Below are 19,865 nucleotides of genomic sequence, written 5' to 3' on the forward strand. Positions count from 1 at the left end.
TACGCTTCCTTCCATAAATTGGGAATGGCGAGCGGCACAGTGTTCTGGGCTTGCCTGGGAGAAGGAGCTGTTGCAGCCTTGCATGATCAAAATAGGGCCTTTAGGTTTGAAGGATGAGGCTGAGCCCATATTTTGACTCCAAATGTCGGGGGAGGGGAGAAGAAGTCGACAGATCCAAACAAGGAATATTTGTAAGTACCATTTTTGGAGGTCGGAGAAATGGTAGGGGTGTTCACAGTTGAATTTCTTCCTAGGACATAAAAGGTGTTTAAGAGACAAATTAGGGGCATTGAAATAAAAATAAATGGGTATCTATTTCACTAAGTGGGCTCGTTTACTTAACAAGAGTATTCTTGATGTGGACAGCTTAAAATGATTGAGAGAGAGATGATTTGGTAGTTAACCATACAAATCTGTTCTGACAATGTTTAATTTCACTTAATTTATTTGACTATTTTAAAAGAAATGTATTTCACTTAGGAATCTTTTCATGGCAAATTCGAATCTTCTTTAGGGGTATTTGAGGGGATGGGAAGAGAGGCTCATGTGTCTCGCACATTTTCCTACAGCGGTTTTGCTGTAGGAAAACCATTTTAAAAAGTTAAGAATGTAAAATTGTTGCAGACTATAGAGGAAGGGGAAGGAGGAGTAGATTTATAGCTGAAGTGGGTTTGTAAACTCAGCCTCTGCTTTGGGATTATTTTTTAATATGTGCCAGACATTCTTCTGATTTTCATCCTGGCTTGGTTGTGGCTCTTTCTCTGTCTGTGTGAGGCTGGGGTGTTCCCTGTTTTAAAGCCGTAGTTGTCGCAGCCTGGGCGTTTTCTGTTTCGGCTTATGGCTTTTTTTTTCTCTTTTCCTGAATGAGTGTCCTTTGTGTAACCCCAGTAATTCAGAAATCCTGCAGTCATAGGGACTGCCCTATCATGTGACTTAGGTACTAGGTTCTGGCTGCGATTGGTCAGCAGCTAATTGGCGGGTCCCTATAAGAGGTCTTGGGTCGGGCATCCGGCCACTCTCCTGCCTGGGCTGCTGCTCAACCGGGGCTGGGGTGGGGGGCGGTGTCTGTCCAGTGATTCAGCCACATGTGATAGATGACCAAGTGACTGCTTTCTTGGGGTCCGCACACCAGTGGAAGACAGTCAAAGTGGTTGTGACAGACTTGATCAAACTCTGGGCTTCCTGAACTGGTAACTGTCACTTTAATATAGGTTACTGATTAAACTCAGAAAAATGCAGCTTAAAATCTTTGCCAGGAACTTGTGTGGACTTATTCCCTGTTCCCCCCCCCCACCCCCCTTGTTATGATTTGTTTTGTCACAGGAATGAAATGCAGATAACTCTTTAGAAAACTTTTGTAGGAAAAGCGCCTCGTGTGATCTGGAACAAAGACGTTTTATAATCAGATTATCAAGCTGCGAAGAGGAGTTTTAGTGAACGGAAGCAGCAGCATTCTGTCACCAGGAAATACTCCTTATCCAGAATTGGTAAGTGAAAAGTGGCATTGCTCCCCTAATAGATATCATATGGTGTGGGAATTGAAAAATTGTTCACAGACCCCTAACAACTGTGTGAACAGAGAACACATAAACAGTGAGGAGTTCTAAAAAAGAGCAGCACAAGAATACCGCATAAAGACTGAGAAGAAGCCAGGTAATTAACAAAAATAAGCTGAGTGCTATCAGTTTAGCTAAACATATGTCATACAGCTAGATTTGGTTGTTTTATTTTTTCTTGTTAATGGAGGGGAAACATAAAATCAGAATGGGCTGTTTAGTAGAATTGCGACATTAACTTTCCATGGATGTAGATTTCCATTTAATCTGAATAGCATGTATGAAATTTGAAGGGATGCTTTCAGAATTAGTCTACTTGCCCTCCTTTCCTTTCCTCTGCATTAAGATGTCAAGTATTTAGTTAGAACCTTACAAGATAAAAGTTGTGCAAAATGAAAGTTCAAGTAGTGCATGGGAAACACCTCCTCCTGATTGGGAAGGGTAGATTACAATGGCAATAGATTTTTTTTGTTTTTTACATTTGTGTCACTAATTTTAAGTTTGTTCTATTTGATTACATGAGTAGAGAAAAGGGTGGTTATTCTATCTATATGGTTCGTGACATTTTGGGAGATCATGATTAGTAGTTCTTACTGGTTTGGTATGCATGTTCCTGCCTGTCTCTCTTTCCCTGAAATGTTGAATTCAGTTTTCTAATCTTGAATCTGAGCTGCCTTTATGTTTAAAGGTTCTAGAAAATGACAATAAAGCTTTGAATACCTGTGTTATATACAACAGGTTCCTGTTCATGATGTATAAGGTAATACAATTTTAGTTTAGGCATGAAGGTCTAATTTCTTGATTTTGCTTCTTAAGAATATACCGAAAAGGTTGAATAGAATAAGAAAAAGAATATTAGAAAAGAATGGTGGGTGACTGCCTGATTTTACTAGTTTCTTATTGGTCAATAGAAGTAATCATGTGATGTCTACTTATAGAAGCAAATGAAAAAAATTTTTGTTCTTTAGCTGCTAACAATTATATTAAGGCAATTATGGCGATCTTCATTTATTAATTTGAATATATAATTATAACTGTTATAACAGAATAAGTTTTGGGTAACATAGGAAATAATAATTATTCTTTCTTTTTAAGCCAAATTGGAAGTTGAGTCTACTTTTGGTTTCCATTCTGTTACTTTCAAAATCTTAAAATCCTTAACTCAAAGGGAAAATGTATAATAAAACAGGATAGCAGTGCTGAAATTTCTCTCTCTTAGCAGTGGAGTGGGATGAGGGTGAGGGAGGGAGATGAATCTAGTGAGATATATTAATTGTGTTTTCCTCCTCTTGTATACTTGGATAATTTTTGAGATCACTTTTCTCAGACTAGCAGCTCTCAAGACTTTTGCATAAGTATTTATTCTTAAAGAAATAGAAAGACAAGATAAGCACGGCTCTTAAGGGCAGGTCCTACAATAAGTCAGGAAATTGGTGATCCAAACTTGTGAACATGACAAGTCAATTTGACTTCATTAAGGTGTGGCATTAGTTTTCTTGAAGTACACCAATTTATAGTTTTTTAGAGTCTTGAAGACAGAAAAATGGCAACAAAGCATTAAGGTACTTACAGGTAATTTATATTCAACTGCTAGCTTATGTTTTCAACTCTGTATTTCATGTAAGTAAATACTTGGGGAGAACATGATGATTTAATAATCTGGATAAATACTGCTGTGCCTGTTGGAAAAAAGCCTCTAATGTTTAGGTTTTCCTCATCCATTTAAAATCCATTGTTTTGAATGACAAAATGTGATAGAAGCAGGTTGGAACAGTAAATGCTAGAGAGTATATCCCAGAAGAATTATCTGAGAACTTCATGTTTTCAATTCTATTTGCCGTTCTCTGTTCTTAATTTATTAATTTTTAAAAGTACATCGAAAGTGAGTAACATTGCTTGCTCTGAATTCTCCTCTGGGGTCATTGAGAGTATTCACATTTCATATACCCTGTTAAAAGATATTAATGCCTTTTGCATATGTCTTTGTCTTTGTGGGTATGTAAAGCGACGAACTGAAGGGATCTGGTCAAGTGACAGACCTCAAAATAATTTCTCTGAAATAGTATTTGAATTTGCATGTTTGGGAATGTAAATGCTTTCCCTTTGGGCTTGTTTCTTAAGTTTTTGGTGTAGTATACAGTTTTACCCCATTACATTTTTTTCTTTTGAGGTCTGTATATATGTATGGGTATATATATTTGATTTGAAGGGGGAGTTTTAATCATTAGTGAAACAAGTGGCTGTTTGTTAGAACCCAGATAAGCCTCGTAGTGTTGTTCCTATGACAACTGAGTAGTTGGGTGTTGAAATGTAGCTTTAAGTTCTTGGTTTGGAAATGTCATTCAGACCTCCCACTATAGTCTCATTGAGTAGGAGGATAATGAGAAGGGGAAAAACCATGAAGCAACCTAAGTATCTCCGTTCGTTTCATGTCTTCCTGACTTGTTTTTGTGTACAGGATCACCATGGGAGTGGTAAACATAGGTCTTGAACAAGCAATACTTCAATAAAAAAATACATGGAAAGGGGTCAGAAAAGTTGGGGAAGATAAATAACGACACATGGGGGCAATAAAGAGGCAGGAGAAATAGGCTTCCACGGGTTTCTGCAAATCCTTTATCCGTTCTACTGACTAGCAGTGAGAACATCTTGAACCAGTTATTGTATAGCTCTTCAAGAGCTGTGAATTTCCTTCAAATGCAATGTGGAGAAAATTCCTTTGGTAGCAGGATGGTTTACCACTTTGGCATAACATTGATTCATCTCCCCCAGGCAGACTACAGAGGATACTGTGTTCTTTTAAGGCACTTGTTTTTCAACCAGTTGTTCATTTGTCATTAACAGCTTTTGTCTTTTTTCTATGGGAAAGATAAGGTTATACTATTAAAATAGTGATAAAATTAAGTATTTTATTCTATATTCAAAAAGTGCTTTTGAAAAGTACTTAGAAAAAGATTGTTTGAGACCTGTTGTTGGTGGAAATGTTTGTGAACGGAGAATCTATGGAGCACTGTATTTGAGGAGAGGGATTGTTTAGACTAATATTTGGCATAGCTTAATTATGCAGTTGTTGATTTTCCATGTCTGAAGGTCTTCCTATTTCCTACTCCTAAATAGATTTTTTTTGTATTGTATGTATTTAATGTGTATAACATGAGGTCTTGATATACATATACACAATAAAATGATTACCACAGTCAAGCAATTAACATACCCATCACCACACATAGTTACCTTTTTTTTTTTTTGTAGTAAAAGCACCTAAAATCTACTCCCTTAGCTACGTTTTTAAAATTTGGTTGCTAGAACCTTCTGAAGTTAGAAATAAAAAGATTTCAGTGGGGTTAGTCCCTTCCTTAATAAATATACACCCACCATCTCTTCTGTAATTCAAAAAGCTCTGAAAATCAAAGGATTTTCATGTAACAAATTTGGCAGCAAATCCTGACCTGAACTGATGTGAGGCTAATGATAGTGTTTGTTTAGCTCGCTCAGAATGAATCTTTGTATGTTTTACTCCAGAAGTATTAATGTGTTTGATCACGGAGTATTGTTCCAGACCCCCCTAGAGGTTTATATACTATGTTGAATAGTCAACATATTACCTGTATAAAATAATAATAATAATCAATCTGAGTGTCAGGTAAGCATTGGTGGACCCCTAATTGCTGACGTACATTGAGCTCATATTATATGCCAGGTACTGTTCTAAATGAATCACTGGCATCTAAGAACAATGCCTGGCACATAGTAGGTACTTAGTAGACACGTTTTGGTAGGAGATGCTTTACACTTACTAACTTCTTTAACTCACAAAACCAGTATGTGACCAATATGCTTGTTACCTCCATTTTTACATGGCGAAACTGATGCACAGAGAGGTGAAGCAACCTGCCCAAAGTGACACAGTGACACAGGCAGAAAGTAATGGAGCCACGATTTGAAAGCAGACAGTCTAGCTCCAATCCGCTCTTAATGATTCTGATTCAGATACAAGAGAGGACTGGAGATGTGGCACTGGACTTCTTAACTGAGTCAGAGGGGGTGTTTGAGTGATTTACTTTATTCATAGTCACCTTATACCTCCTATGATCAAGAGCTGGTGATACACCACTGTGGTCATTAACCGGGGCTGTGGTGGAATGCTTGGAACAGGTTCTCCTGGGTGGGAGTGTAGGAATTCCAGGGGTCTGAACTCTCCTCACAGACTTCCCACGGTGATCTCCATCAGTAAATCAGCCCGACTTCTTCATCTTGAAAAATTAAGACATAGGAAATAACTCTTTCCTTAACCCTAAGGAATTTTCCTTGAACAGTGGGAAAAACCTTTTTGTAGACATTCATTAGACCCCTTACCCAGCAGGAGGTATGGAATCAATAAAGAGGGCATGGGTCACCTCCGAGGGTGTGAGCTCCATGGCTTGGGAACTACACTGGGACACAGCCAAGCCCTTTGGGAGAAATCAGGCAGCCCATGGAGCTTCAGCTGCATGACTCTTTGAATTCACAAAAGGATACCTTTAACAGTACTTCTCAAAAAATGTATGTAAGGCATGTCTCAAGTCCCTATATATTTCTAGGAATAAAAGAATTCATTTCAAACTGATGGCAACCTCCCCATTCTATTCCCCAGCTTTCGATCCTTCTTCCTGATTAATTTTTCTTCTTAGCACTTGCCTCTGTCTGACATATTGTATGTCTTACTTATTTATTCATTTGGCATTTTAGTTAGACACTAACAGTATTGTTTTCTTTGAATACATTTGAAGGTCCTAGATTTATTTATTTTTGATGTTCATCTTGCAACTCATTCCCTCCTATCAATCTCAGACTGCTGTAAATAAATGACTTTTTGCCCATTTTTTTTTTACTATTAGTTATCATATTTATTTTTCTTAAATAAGCTGTACTGATTATACAATCTGAATTAGGAGAATAGACATCTTCATTCAGGAGGGAAATTGAGCCAAATTTGAATACAATCATTGGGTAACAAATCCAGAAGATTAAGTTACTAAGGAGAACATGCAAAGTAAACACTTGCATTTTATGAACTACCTTCAATTAGATAGACAACTGGGTAACTGTATATGACATGTTTTGGGAGTAAGACCTGTTAAACCTACCTACTTCCTACTGTTTTCATTTGAAAAATAAATCAATTATTAAACAGTTGTTCTACACATTAAAGACTGTAAGTGATTTAACCTTGAATATTTCCTGACTCAAGTTCTTAAAATCCTCAACTCTAATCTCTTGTTTTTCAACCCCATATTTATTCTAGTTTATTCTTTCCAACATATTTAGGATAATTTAAAACATAATGTAAAAAAAAAAAAACCCATATATATTATTAACTATAAACAATGTGGTGTGATTATGTAAATGCATCATTTTAGTTGATTTTTTTCTTTAGCCTAATTCTTTTTTTCTTTTCTTTTCTTTTTTCTTTCTTTCTTTCTTTTTTTTTTTTTTTGAGACAGAGTCTTGCACTGTCACCTGGGCTGGAGTGCAATGGGGGTGACCTCGGCTCACTGAAACCTCCACCTCCTGGGTTCACGGGATTCTCCTGCCTCAGCCTCCCGAGTAGCTGGGATTACAGGCGCGCACTGCCACGCCTGGCTAATTTTTTGTTGTTGTTGTTGTATTTTTAGTAGAGATGGGGTTTCACTGTGTTGACCAGACTGGTCTTGAACTCCTGACCTCGGGATCTGCCCACCTTGGCCTCCCAAAGTGCTAGGATTACAGACGTGAGCCACCATGCCCGGCCTAGACTAATTCTTAAAGGAACAGATTAGATACATATAAAAGTTGAATTTAGTATGCTTTTGTAAGTCAATGTAATGATTGAGACATTTTGTTTTCTTAGCTATATTTTATAACAAAATAGTTCTAGTTACTTTCTTTTAAATGGTTAATAAAGTGATAACTTGCTTTTTAAAAATATAGTATAACTATTTAAGGTAGACTATGAAGAGCAGGCTAAGGTTTTATTTTAAATTATCTCCCCTTTCTGCCATGGAAGAGTTTAATTCCCCTGATGTGCTTATGGTATTGAAAACCCATTGTTGGTGTTGGTATTGGAAGAAAGCTTAGTTTTTCTGTGTTTTCTAAAAGGAGAGGGAAGAAAGATTTTTAAAAGTGAAAATCCACTGATTTTTTTTTCTTGATTAGGATTTGTGTAATATATCTGAAGTGAGACTAGAGTTCTTAAAGTGAGAGAAACAGTAAATCTGTACACGCCCAACAAAACTTTGCAGGGAACATTCAGAGTTCAGATTACCTGAAAAAAAATCTTCAAATCTTCAGATGTTTTCCAGAGAGTGTTAGTGCGTGAAAATGGTACCCATGACCCCAAGAGGGTGCCCATTCACAGCATCCATTGAAGTAGTTTACTCCCTAAGAGGCCCAGGCTTTGGAAATCAGTAGATTTGTGCTTTAAGCTCCCTTTGCCCCTTGCTAGCTGAGTAAGCTATTCTGCCTATTTCCCTGAGCCCCAGAGTGTAGAGCATCAGAAGTAGTGCGCAGGTTTGTTGCGTGACATAACACGAGTAAAGCACATGCTGTGGAACCTGGAGTAATGGTGCTTAACACACTTGCATTCCCTTCCAAAATCCCTTTAGGAACAGACTTCTTCAGTTTAGTCCTAAAGCCTGTAGATCCATGCTAAATGATACGACTTTTTTTCACATCAGATTAAGCAAAACACTGATGATGGTGACTGTCGCTTATTGTGTAGTTACCATGTTCTGGACAGGCATTGTTGTAAGGGCTCTACCTGCATAGACCCATTTTTCCTCATGGCAAACTATTGGTGCAATTATCATGCCCATTTCATAGACGAACACACAGAGGCACAGAAAGGTAAAGGAACTTACTTAGGGGCCACTCATCTGTCATGGAACCAGAATCTAAATCCAAATGTACAGATGGTAAGTACATGTACTTCTGGCAGGAAAGCAGAATAAAAGTTGACTGAACCCGAAAGTCTCGGAAATGGTCTTCTCATTCTATTTTGTAAAGTGTCACGTATTCTAGGCCTACCTCTCTCAATATTGAAATACAAAATTAACTTTTTCTGCTTTTATTTCACAAATCAATGGGAACAGTCTTAGTCATTTGTGTTTCATGAGTTTTAATTAGGCTACTGCAATCCAGGAGGGGAATTCCTTGTTTTCAGTTGATCTCATATACTAACAAGTTTACTCATGTAACTTCCCCTATTTTTTTCTCTAATGTTTTCACTTGAAAGTGGGGGTGGGAGGGAGAAGTATGTTAGCATTTGAGTCCTCGGGATGCACTTACATCAGCCTTTCTGGAAATTCCTTCTTGCTGGTATAGAACTAATACATAGAAAAATGAAATGAGTAAGAATCTGTATTTACTAATATTTTTCTTCTTTATCTCCATCTAGTTCTGGATATTTTCTGGAGGATGCGGTAAAACTTCTAGATAAAGAAGTACAGGAAGCCACCTATGTGCATAGAACCTTGTGTTTGGGTGTGGACTAAATTTTCAGACTATGGGAAAGGGATTTCACATTGAGAATTTCCTCTTTCAGATGTAGATTGAGAATTTTGACTTAGAAGATGAGGGCTGGTTGTCCTAGCCCGTGGGTCCAGAGTGCTTGGAAATCTCTTAAAAAAAAAAAATCCCCTGGCCTTGGACTGAGCCTGCTCTTGGGGGATTTATTAATCATGCCTGCCTTCATTCTTTCCTTTGTTTGTTCGTTCCTTCATTTGTCCATATTCTCGCATAAGTCTTTCAACATCTACCTGCAAAGAGGTGAAAGAAATGATGGGAGTGAGAGTCCATCGGGGGACGAGAGAGGAGTAGCAATAAACTCACTCTTTGTTCCTTTCACCTCACTGACTGTGTCTTGTATCTGATTGTTTGCCCCTTTTGAGACAACGTGTATTTCACAGACAGACACTCATGAAGGTCTTTAAGCATCTTCCTTTGGGAGCCGGGTTTCTTTTTTTTAAAGTGAGAGGAGAAAATGCTTGTGAGGGAAAAACAATGCAGAGAAATGGTTTTTCTTGCTTTCTTTTTATGTTGGCGGAAGAAGGGTTCATAGTAGGGAACGTATCAGTAAATATAATCTAAGAGCGCCCATGCTTTCAAGTAATTTCCTTGTTTGAAGAATATTAAGTGCAGTGGTATTTACAATTAATGATCACAACCAGTTACAGATTGCTTTGTTCTTTCTCCTGCTGCTTCACTTGCCTATGCTTTAAAAAAAAAGAACATTAAGAGACAACAAAGGCCATCACAAAGATGTCTTTAAAAATAATTTTAAAATAGAGTTTAAATTAATTTAAAGGTAAGAAGTATTGCCATGCCCTCAATCAAATTTATTATGACTTTTTGAAAATATTTCTAAGTAAATATATAGAAAATGAGGAATGAAGATGGGGAGGACTTTTGGAATTTATACTATGATGCTTTCAAAAAATAATTACTCATCTCCATGCTGCAGTTAGGAATGCGCTTCCTTAAGACAGAGTCATTATGTTTACCTGTTATTTAAGTCTTGATATCACCTCCTATAGTTTTTGAAAAACATCACTCTTCAAGTTTTCTTCAATGGCACAAACTGTACCTGTGCATTTTCTGAAACAAGTTTGACCACACCAGCAAAGACAATGAAAATGCTTTGTCTTTCAGCATGAAATGTGAAGTCTACCTTATTAGTAGGTATATACGGCCCAAGGGAAGAAAATGTTAAAGTAGATTTAAAAACAAAAACAAAATCACTCACACTCTAAAAGGGTGTCTCAGTATTTCAAGGCTCTTCTCTCTATATATATTAAAGCAAATAAGGAGGCCTCAGGACAAGTTAGGTTGATAATGACAGTGAATATCTACCTTTCTCCCCATTCCGTTTGACATCCATACTCCAAAAGACCTTCCCTTATTTTCTATGCATGAGTAGCAGGGAGATTATAGAGAAACTGTTGTTTCTCCTGCTTTCTTTTTTTACTCCTGGGGGAATGATCACTTTCCTACAGCTCTTGTCCACCTGGCCCTTGATGCATTTGGAGTTTTGGTAAGGTGTTAACAAAAATGGTCTCAGGTGCCAACTAAGTTTCATATGCTTATAGCAGAACAGCAGACTAAGACACCACATGGGAAATGTACATTTTACAAAAATATATTGCACATCTACCAGGTGCCAAACAAGAGTTCTGGGTCTGAGAATACAGCAGTGAATAAAGTCCCTGCTCACATGGAGCGGGTAGGCTGATGGTGATGGAACTCATAAGTATACGGCAGGTGTTAGTAAACACTGCAGAGAAAAATAAAGCTGTATCAGACAGAGAGTACCTGGGGATCAGGGGTAGAGTGACGTTAACCAGGGCTAATAGGAAGGCCTCTTTGATATTATGAGGCCAGTGAGGAGTCAGCTGTGGGAGTGTCTGGAGGAAGAGGATTCCAGGCAGAGAAAATAAAAAAGTAACTGCAATAGAGACGGAAGCAGGCTTTGTGTGTCCAAGAGACACATTGTGGCAGATCAGGTGGGACTCTGTTGGCCGCAGTAAGAAGCTGTTTGGAAGGTAGGAAATGATAACTAGAGAGAGTGAAGATGGTATTCTGAGAGTCTAGGTGATTTATTGTAGGGATCCTGGAGAGTCGAGCCCCTTGTGCCTCATAACTGGAGTGTTTACAAGTCGTGTAAGGCCTTCTTGCAGTAAAATGCTACTTTTGTAATTTAAATTATTATGCTATGAAAATCTTAGTAAAGATAAAGTTGAACTATTTGAAGCACAATTACAGCTAAAAAGCGCACAGTGGGCAATTCTTCCTGTCACATCTACTCCTCAGAGAGATGTGGGGTACCTGAATGTCTAGCTGTGGAACGTTTTGATTTGATTTAAATTTGCCAAAAACTCATCTTCCATAAGGCACATCTTTGCTGATTTTGCACTCAGTAACAAGCAGTTTAGAATTTTGAACTGAAGGGATTTAAATCCATGTTTAAAACGCCTTTATTTTAAAATAATTCTTAGTTTTATGTTCAGTCAGATGATAAGCTCCCTCTTATGTTTGGTACAGGTTAGGAAGTCTTGCTGTATAGCACTTATTTTACAATTGGTGGTACAAAGAGAGTGTGGAAAAATAAAGGCAATTGGCCAGGTGGGAAGGGTAAAATGTTTTATGTACCTTTTCTCTTTTAAAGTTGTGTTAAAAACATTTTTGTAATTTCTTAAAGGTAGAGTTGATTGCCGTAAATTGATTGCAGCCCCCTGTCATTACTTCATTGTTATACTCTGATACTAAATGCCCTATGTTTTGTATAGGAAATGGGCAAGTTCTGTCATCTGGGAGTTTACATGTTAAGAGACATTGCACGGGTGAGAACAGACGTAAAATGTATATGTAATTATATCACAACATACAGGGCTTAGAAAGGGACTTGATAGCCTTTTATAGGTGTCGTCCAGGTTTATCTTACCTGGAATACTGCCTGAGCCTCTATACCTAATTCTTATCGCATAACCTGACTTTCTATTAGTCAATGATACATTGGGTTGGGTTAACCTCATATTCTTTTAGCAAGGGACCCACCTGCAGAAAAGAGTTATTGGTTTTGTCATTTATAGTTTAGTTCAACAAGACCGGATTTCCTCACTGCCTTTGGCTGAAACCGACTGACTAAATCAGTTTCACTTGTGGGGTAGAGAAATGAGTAATTTGGGAACATAGAGTGTTGTGTGGAGGAGAGCTTAGTTTGCTCCTTTTCATCCTCCCCTTGGGTAAGAAGTCTGCATTGAGAGAGGGAGAAAGATTTGGGACATCATGGGGAAACTGACCCCCTTGGGTGAGCCACATTGGGAATTAAGAGAAAGATATAAAAATGGACCAGGAGAGGATGTAGGGAAGCCCCAGGGGAGCCAGAGAATTTCTGGTCCTAAGCTCAAGTGTCAGCCTCAGTTCTTCCTAGCATCTTAGACATGCTGTCCCTTCTGGCTTATCTCCTGCGAGACAAGGGCATACTCCTGACTTACTGAGCATCCCATCTCAGAGGAGCTAGGAGGACAAGGAATTCAGGAATGGACTTTGAAGACAACATCTCCCCCAAGTCATCTGCATACATTTGTCTACTGAATCTACGTTCTAAGTGTAGATTAATGTCTAAGAGATAGACATTAAGTTTCTTTTTCTACCAGCCTCTGACCCCTTGCTTTGAGGAGAACAGATGTGTTGTCCATGAAGTGGTGAGTTCTGTTTGGTCCTTCCTCTAAGATTTGTCGCAGTCTTGATTTTCTGGGGCTCAAGCCATTTTGCCCCATGTGCTCTGGGATTTCCCCTGGTTGTCCCCCCATATAAGTAGACAACTTGCTGTCTGTGTTCTAAGACCTTCATATTTTTCCCTTTGACTTGAGTCTGTTCTGGAACAATTGTGTGGTGGCTGGGCACTGCAAAATGAGTCAGTTCCTGCAGTTCGGTTACAAGTTCTCAAAAAGTATTTCAGAATGTGGATGTGGTCAGCAGAGTCATTTTCCAGACATCTAAAAGGAAACCCACATCAACTGTAACAATGGAACTAAGAGCCGATGGCTCTACACAACAGAACAGGGCCTGCTTTTCCTCAAAGCCTGTAGGTGCCCTCAAATCTAGCATTCTCTATGGATCGGAAAGGAGAATTCATCTTCATGATTGTAGATCACATTTTATCTGTTACTGTTGACACACAAAAAAATGCGATAGAGGTTTTGGCCTTCATCACCTTTTGAATGTGGGCACAAACTTGACATAAGAAATAATTAGTAAAATGGAATCTATGGGATTAGAGTATACTTAGTTCAAAGTGTGAAATGTGGCTTAGGGATAGATGCTTGGGTAATTGAGCTAATGCACGAAGGAGAGATTAAGATGGTTTTGGTACCAATAGAGTACATTGAAATATGCTTATTTGGTTTACTAATAGTCTGAACCTGTGCAGACTTAGCAGCAATACTGATAAAATATCATTAAATCCTTTTCAAGCTTTAAAAGAAGTTCAAATTTGTCATAACGTTTGGAGAATATTTTCACTCCACACAAGTTTTGGAAAATAATCTTTGTGAATTTTTTTTATCCTTTTGGGTATCATGAATTGTAAAATTTTGTTGCAGTTCTCAGTTACCAGTCTGGCTCCACTCCGTAAAACTGATGGCATTTTCAGTAATAAGAAAACAAAATTTAAAAATGGGTAAACGATTTGAACTTCACCACAGAATATACGCAAATGGCAGATAAGCACAAGAAAAAATCTTCAATGTCATTAGTCATTAGGGAAACACAAGTCCAAACCACAGTGAGGTACTGCTACACACCTATCTGAATGGCTAAAATTTAAGAAGCCAGCCTTGCCAACTGTTGGTGAGGATGTGTAGGATTTAGAACTCTCATGTACAATGATACAAACATGTCAAACATACACCTATCATACGATTTCAGCTGTTTTCACTCCCAGAGAAAAGAAAGTATGTGCTCACCTGAAGACTCGTACATGAATATGCATAGTAGTTTTATTAGTAATAGCTAGAAGCTGGAAACAATCCTAATGTCTATCAACAGGTAAATGGATAAACAAATTGTGGTGTATCTGTATGATTGATACTACTCAATAATAAGAAGGAATGAACTATTGATACCTTCAATAACATGGATGACCCTAACCCATGAGAGTCGTATCATATGATTCCATGTATACAGAATTCTGGAAAATGTGAAAGCAGATCAGTGGTTACCTGGGGTAGGGGAGATGCGGGTGGCAAGAAAAAGGGGTTACAAAAAGGCCTGAGAAAACGTTCAGGCCGGTGGATAATTTCTCTGTCTTGTGTTGATGGTTTCATGGGTGTATATATGTCAAAACTTACCGTTTATACAATTTAAATATGTACAGTTTATCATATGTCAGTTATTCCTTAATTCTTAAAAAACTTAAAATAAAAAATCATTGTTATAGTAGATGGAAGCCTTCAAAATGCCCTTATATTTAGCAAAATCAGCATTTATTGGGGGGTAGGGGGAACCTGATAGAGTTTTAATGGTTTGAGGACAGAAATACGATCTTCTAGTAGAGATGAGAAACCAAAGTTAAACAGTGAACATAATAAATGGGATCTCTTTAGTCCCTTTTGTTTACAAAGCATTTGAACAAGTGGTTCAGGAAGTATCTTTTCCAGCATGGTGGTTCCAGCTGCCTGCCTGACTTCTAAGCATTAGCACTTAAACAAAGCTACTGTAGCAGTCTACCGTGCAATGTGGCTAAGACACCCGAAGCTACTGTGTTCAGATTGCAAAGATAAGACATGAAAATCCCCACTTTCAGATTCTATCATTGTTAGAGAAATAAATCTCTCATATTTACACAGTGCATGAAACTTTATGTATTTCCAGCTGTATTGAGGTATAATTGACAAATAAATTGTATATATTCACAGTGTACAATATGATGTTTTGGTATATGCATACATTGTGAAATGATTACCACAATCAAGTCAATTAGCATATGCATCACCTCACATAGTTGTCTTTTGTGGTGAGATCGTTTTAAGATTTTCTCTCTTAGCAAATTTCAGGTATATGATACAGAATTCTTAAGTATAAAGTACTTTCATAAACCTCATCCTGTGAAATCCTTTCAGTGGTCCTATTACAGGTAGGGTCAGTATTATCCTCGTTTGCTTTGGCAGCAAACGGAGACCCAGAGAAGTCAAGCTACTTGGCCAGGAATACAGAGCCCCCATCTTCTTGCTCAGAAATCACCATTCTAACTACTATACTTTGTTTCTTCCTCAAACTCTTGTCGTTGAGTGTTTGGCTAAGACTCTTCGCTCACCAATTTGTCAGGTAGTTTTTAGAGTCCCTTTTTAAAAATATGAGATGTTCAAGATGATAATTCCCTCTAATCCTGTTTCCCCATTTCTAAATGGGTAATAACACAGCCACCAGCTTCCCAAGTTTGTTGTAAGGGTCAAAGAGTCTTTGACCCTTACACGTGGAAGAGCCATGGAAAGTGGGCAGCTCTGTGTACCCAGTGGGTGTTGATGTTACTGTGTGACTGCCCTCTTTGTTCCTGGGTTACTGATGACACAGTACTGAGTGACTTTCCAAACCCAACAGGGAGACATAGCACTTTAATTCCATTAGTTGCCCTATAGCTTCCTTCAGAGTTGGAAAGTTGCACAATAAGAAATTCTACGTACTGGATTATTTTAAATTCTTTAAAGGACACTAAACCATCATTAGTTGGGTCCCAGAGACTCACCAAACAGAGCTAAGAGGCAGATGCCATTGAGGTTTACTTAGCTAACAAGATTGACCCACGTCTGGCATCCTCCTTTTTTCCTTGGTTGTGTTGCCTGTACATCTCTCCTCATTCTTCATCACTTTCGTTGGCCTTCTCTCTTCACTAGCCCTCTAACACACTTTAGAAAAAATTTTTTTAAATAACCTATTTGATGTATTGGCAAAATGAGCAATTCTCCTGAGAGTTTTCTGTCTGTCCCAATGACACTTCCTTTTTTTTTTCTTTTTTTCTTTTTTCATATATTGATTTCTTTGAAATTAAAGTTTTTAAAATTTCTGTTGCTTTAAGGGGAACAATTGGTGTTTGGTTACATGAGTAAGTTTTTCAGTGGTGATTTGTGAGATTTGGGTGTACCCATCACCCGAGCAGTATACACTGTACCCAATTTGTAGTCTTTTTTTTTTTTTGAGGCAAGTCTCGCTCTGTCACCCAGGCTGGAGTGCAGTGGCGCAATCTCGGTTCACTGCAAGCTCTGTCTCCCGGGTTCACACCATTCTCCTGCCTCAGCCTCCCGAGTAGCTGGGACTACAGGCATCCGCCACCACACCCGGCTAATGTTTTGTATTTTTAGTAGAGACGGGGTTTCACCGTGTTAGCCAGGATGGTCTCGATCTCCTGACCTTGTGATCCACCCGCCTCGGCCTCCCAAAGTGCTGGGATTACAGGCGTGAGCTACTGCGCCCGGCCCCAGTTTGTAGTATTTTATCCCTCACCCGCCTCCCACCCTTTCCCCAAAGTCCCCAAAGTCCATTGTATCATTCTGGCACCTCTAAAACCAGACATGATTTGTTTTCTTGACTGCAGCTTGAGAGTTCCAGTTTCTAACTCGAATGGATTTTAGTCTTAGAAAATCAGGGGATATAATCATATGGGAGTGCAAAGAGTATAAAATTTTGCTAAGGATGACAGTCAAAGGGAGCCCTACTTTTTTGTTTTGTTTTTCATCAAACCCTCTAATTTCTTCCATCCCTAATTCCGTGGTCCTCCATGGCTTTCACAGGGGCAACTGTGAAGAAAAGTAGTCATGTATCTGACGACTCTCTCCTGTCAGTATCAGGGTTGCATTTACTATTACTGATTCCAGTAATAGGGTGAGTTTGATCTCTCAGCATGAAAAGAATGACCATATTAGGGATTTGTTTGTTCTTCAGACTACAGAAAGTTTGATAACCAGAGTAGGACTTACTGGAGAGATAATGTCAGAATGAATAGAGACAGTCTGTGAGAAATTTCAACGGGCTCAGTGCTGTTACCTACCAGCTAGAAATGGGAAGCAAGAGGATGAATGTGAGGTTGGGGGCATTGAGTCAGGAAGAAGATCAGGCAATTCTGGAGCTAGGTAAATTGGGATCATTCCTGGCTTGTCACATCTACATGGGACATTTAGACTATCCACGGCCTGGATACCTTAGGAAAGTTCCTTCTGGCTCTGGGGCTCACTGCTCTTTCAGCATTGCCAATTTACATCTAGTGTGTTCTTGTTAGAAGCTGAAGGCTCCTCTTCATGTTCTTGTTAGAAGCTGAAGGCTCCTCTTCATGTTGTTGTTAGAAGCTGAAGGCTCCTCTTCATTTTTGAGCTCCTTACGCCCTGTCATTTTCTCTGTATGAGAGGGTTTTGCTATTCCTTTTTGAGTGAAAACTACTCCCATAGCACATTGCCATTCACACTCTACCCGGTCTCCCCTACACACACACACACACACACACACGCACGCACACACACACACACCCCATTCTCTTGTCCTCCCTGAGCCAGTCCTTTCAAGGTTATATCATCCTTTAGTGCCAAGCACCTCCCCTGACCTCTTTCTTCACTCATAGAAAGAGGAACCAGATTTCCCCTGTGTGACTTACCATTAATACAAACAGCAGTTTTGTTTCTGTTATTTCCCCTTTCAACCTAGTGATAAAGTTTGCTGCTGCTGCTCTCCCCACCCCGCACAGGAAGAAAGACTTCCTTCCTTCATCTCTTGACTTTGCCCAGGCCTATGAATAATCTTCGCTTTGTCATGGACTCCGGATGCTCACCTTTTCTAACGTTTTTTTTAAACCCCGAAGAGTTACTCCTCAGCCTCCTTCCCTTCCCCACCTTCTGGTTTTCTCTACCTGGTAAACTTCCTATTCTACCCAGTTAATAGTGGGCGCCCATGAAGTTCATGCCTCATTGATGAGTATCTGGGCGTTGGGCTTCCCTATGTCCATTTTCTCTTCTGGTGTATTGACTGATGTCTCTCTCCCTGGCTCTTTCACACTTGCAGTGGTGCTCCCTCTTCAATATCCTGCTTCCTTTTTACATTCCAGGCTGTCATGTTGTAGACCATCTCCAGTTATAAGCTGTGTTTGGTATTTTGCCATTTTCCTCTTTGTTAGTGTTTTGAATCCTAATTTTGAATCTGATTTTTAATTATATTGATGGTGTTTCTCTAAATACTTAGATTTTGCGCTATAGAACTGTCCATACGTTGTCAAGAAACCTTCCGCTGTCACCACAAATACCGTCCAGCATCACCCAATAAGGAGAGAAGAAGGGGTAGAAGGATGCTACTGTGCTATTATCAAGGCTTTGCATGGTCTTTGGGGTGTACTGAGTTATTTCCACCAAAACAGTTGAGGTTTCCTTACTACCTGTTGAAGAACTGATCACACGTCCACTATGTGGCAGCCACTCTGGGAGCACATACTTGACTTGTAGGTTAGGTCTTTATACTGTAGTCTTTCTTCATTATCTAGAAGTTTGAAAATATATATTTCCCCTCTTTCCCTTCATCTAACACATTTTAGAACATTCTTCCTTTAAAATCTTAATTAGCATTCCCATTTTCTCTTTGTTACACAAGTAGAATCCACGTTTTCATCCTGTTCCTCTTTGCTGAAGTGTGTGTGTGTGTGTGTGTGTCTTGTAGTTGATACGTCATTAGATGGCATCTGTGGGAAATACATTTAGCCCTTCATCATTTGAAAATCGTTTTTATTAGTCCTTCCAAATCTTCACACTTCTGTTAACTATCTTCCCTTCTCTTCCATTGTGGTGTGAGCTATTTATATAAGCCACCTAATTTTAAAAGTCCACATACTGTCATAGGACTCATAATAATTGATACCTAATGCGGTTAAGCTTCTGATAACCGTCATAAGCAAAAGAAACTGTATATATGGATGTTCTCTTTCTGGTCTTCCCTCATTACCTGTTCATTTGTCTCAGTTTTATCATTTTACTGGAGTAGATTTTATTTCCCTGAGGACCTTTCTGTGCTACAAACCTGTGATTGTACACAAACACACTCTAAGACAGTGCTTTCACTAGTCCATACTTCTGTTAAAAGGAACATACACTCCTTTACAAATAGCATGATCTTATAAGCACCCACAAATCTTACAGAAAGCTACCATAAAACTAAGAGAAAAAGCAAGAAATGTTTAAAGGATGCAGAAATACAAGAGTTTCCCTGAGTAGAGATAGTCTCCCACTGTGTGCGTGTGTGTGTGTGTGTGTGTTGTTGTTATTTTTTGAAATGTATCAGTATAGGTGCCAGGCATTTTACTGTCTATTCACTCACATTTCTTTATTTGACAAATATTTACTAAAAGGTGACTGTGATCCAGTATACTATGCTGGTACCTGGGAAATCTCAAAATTATAGGACTTGATTCTTACCATCAAAGAGCACATATTCTCACAGGGAGACACATTTCTAAACAAATTGAAGAGCAATGTGTCTTGTGTTTCTGGCTGAGAGCACAGACTCAGTGATCTGGGAGCCAGCCCCCAGTAGTATGCAGCTAACTTTCCAGAGGAATTCAGGAAGGTCCCTTAAAGGCATCCTATAAGAGAGCTGGGCCTTGCAGAGAGGGAAGTGCTTGTCAGGCAGTGTACAAGAGCCAAATTTTGCTCCTCCATCAGTCCATCTGAAGAGAGGGAAACTTGATGGGAAGATTCAAGGAAGGCCACACAAAGAATTTTGTACCATAAGAACATTGTATGACAGAAGACGTTCTGTATGGTACCA

General features: G+C 38.8%; 1 long non-coding RNA gene across 1 annotated transcript; it reads left to right on the forward strand.

Annotated features, from left to right (window-relative positions):
* Positions 1-1,011: 1,011 nt before the first annotated feature.
* LOC117078130 lies at positions 1,012-9,424 on the forward strand. The gene is made up of 3 exons (XR_004434929.1): positions 1,012-1,190; positions 1,324-1,487; positions 8,971-9,424. It is a non-coding gene; the product is annotated as an uncharacterized LOC117078130 (long non-coding RNA).
* The last annotated feature ends 10,441 nt before the right edge of the window (positions 9,425-19,865 follow it).

This window comes from Trachypithecus francoisi, unplaced genomic scaffold, assembly GCF_009764315.1.
Source record: "Trachypithecus francoisi isolate TF-2019V2 unplaced genomic scaffold, Tfra_2.0 Lachesis_group6, whole genome shotgun sequence".
In the NCBI taxonomy this organism is placed as follows: Eukaryota; Metazoa; Chordata; class Mammalia; order Primates; family Cercopithecidae; genus Trachypithecus; species Trachypithecus francoisi.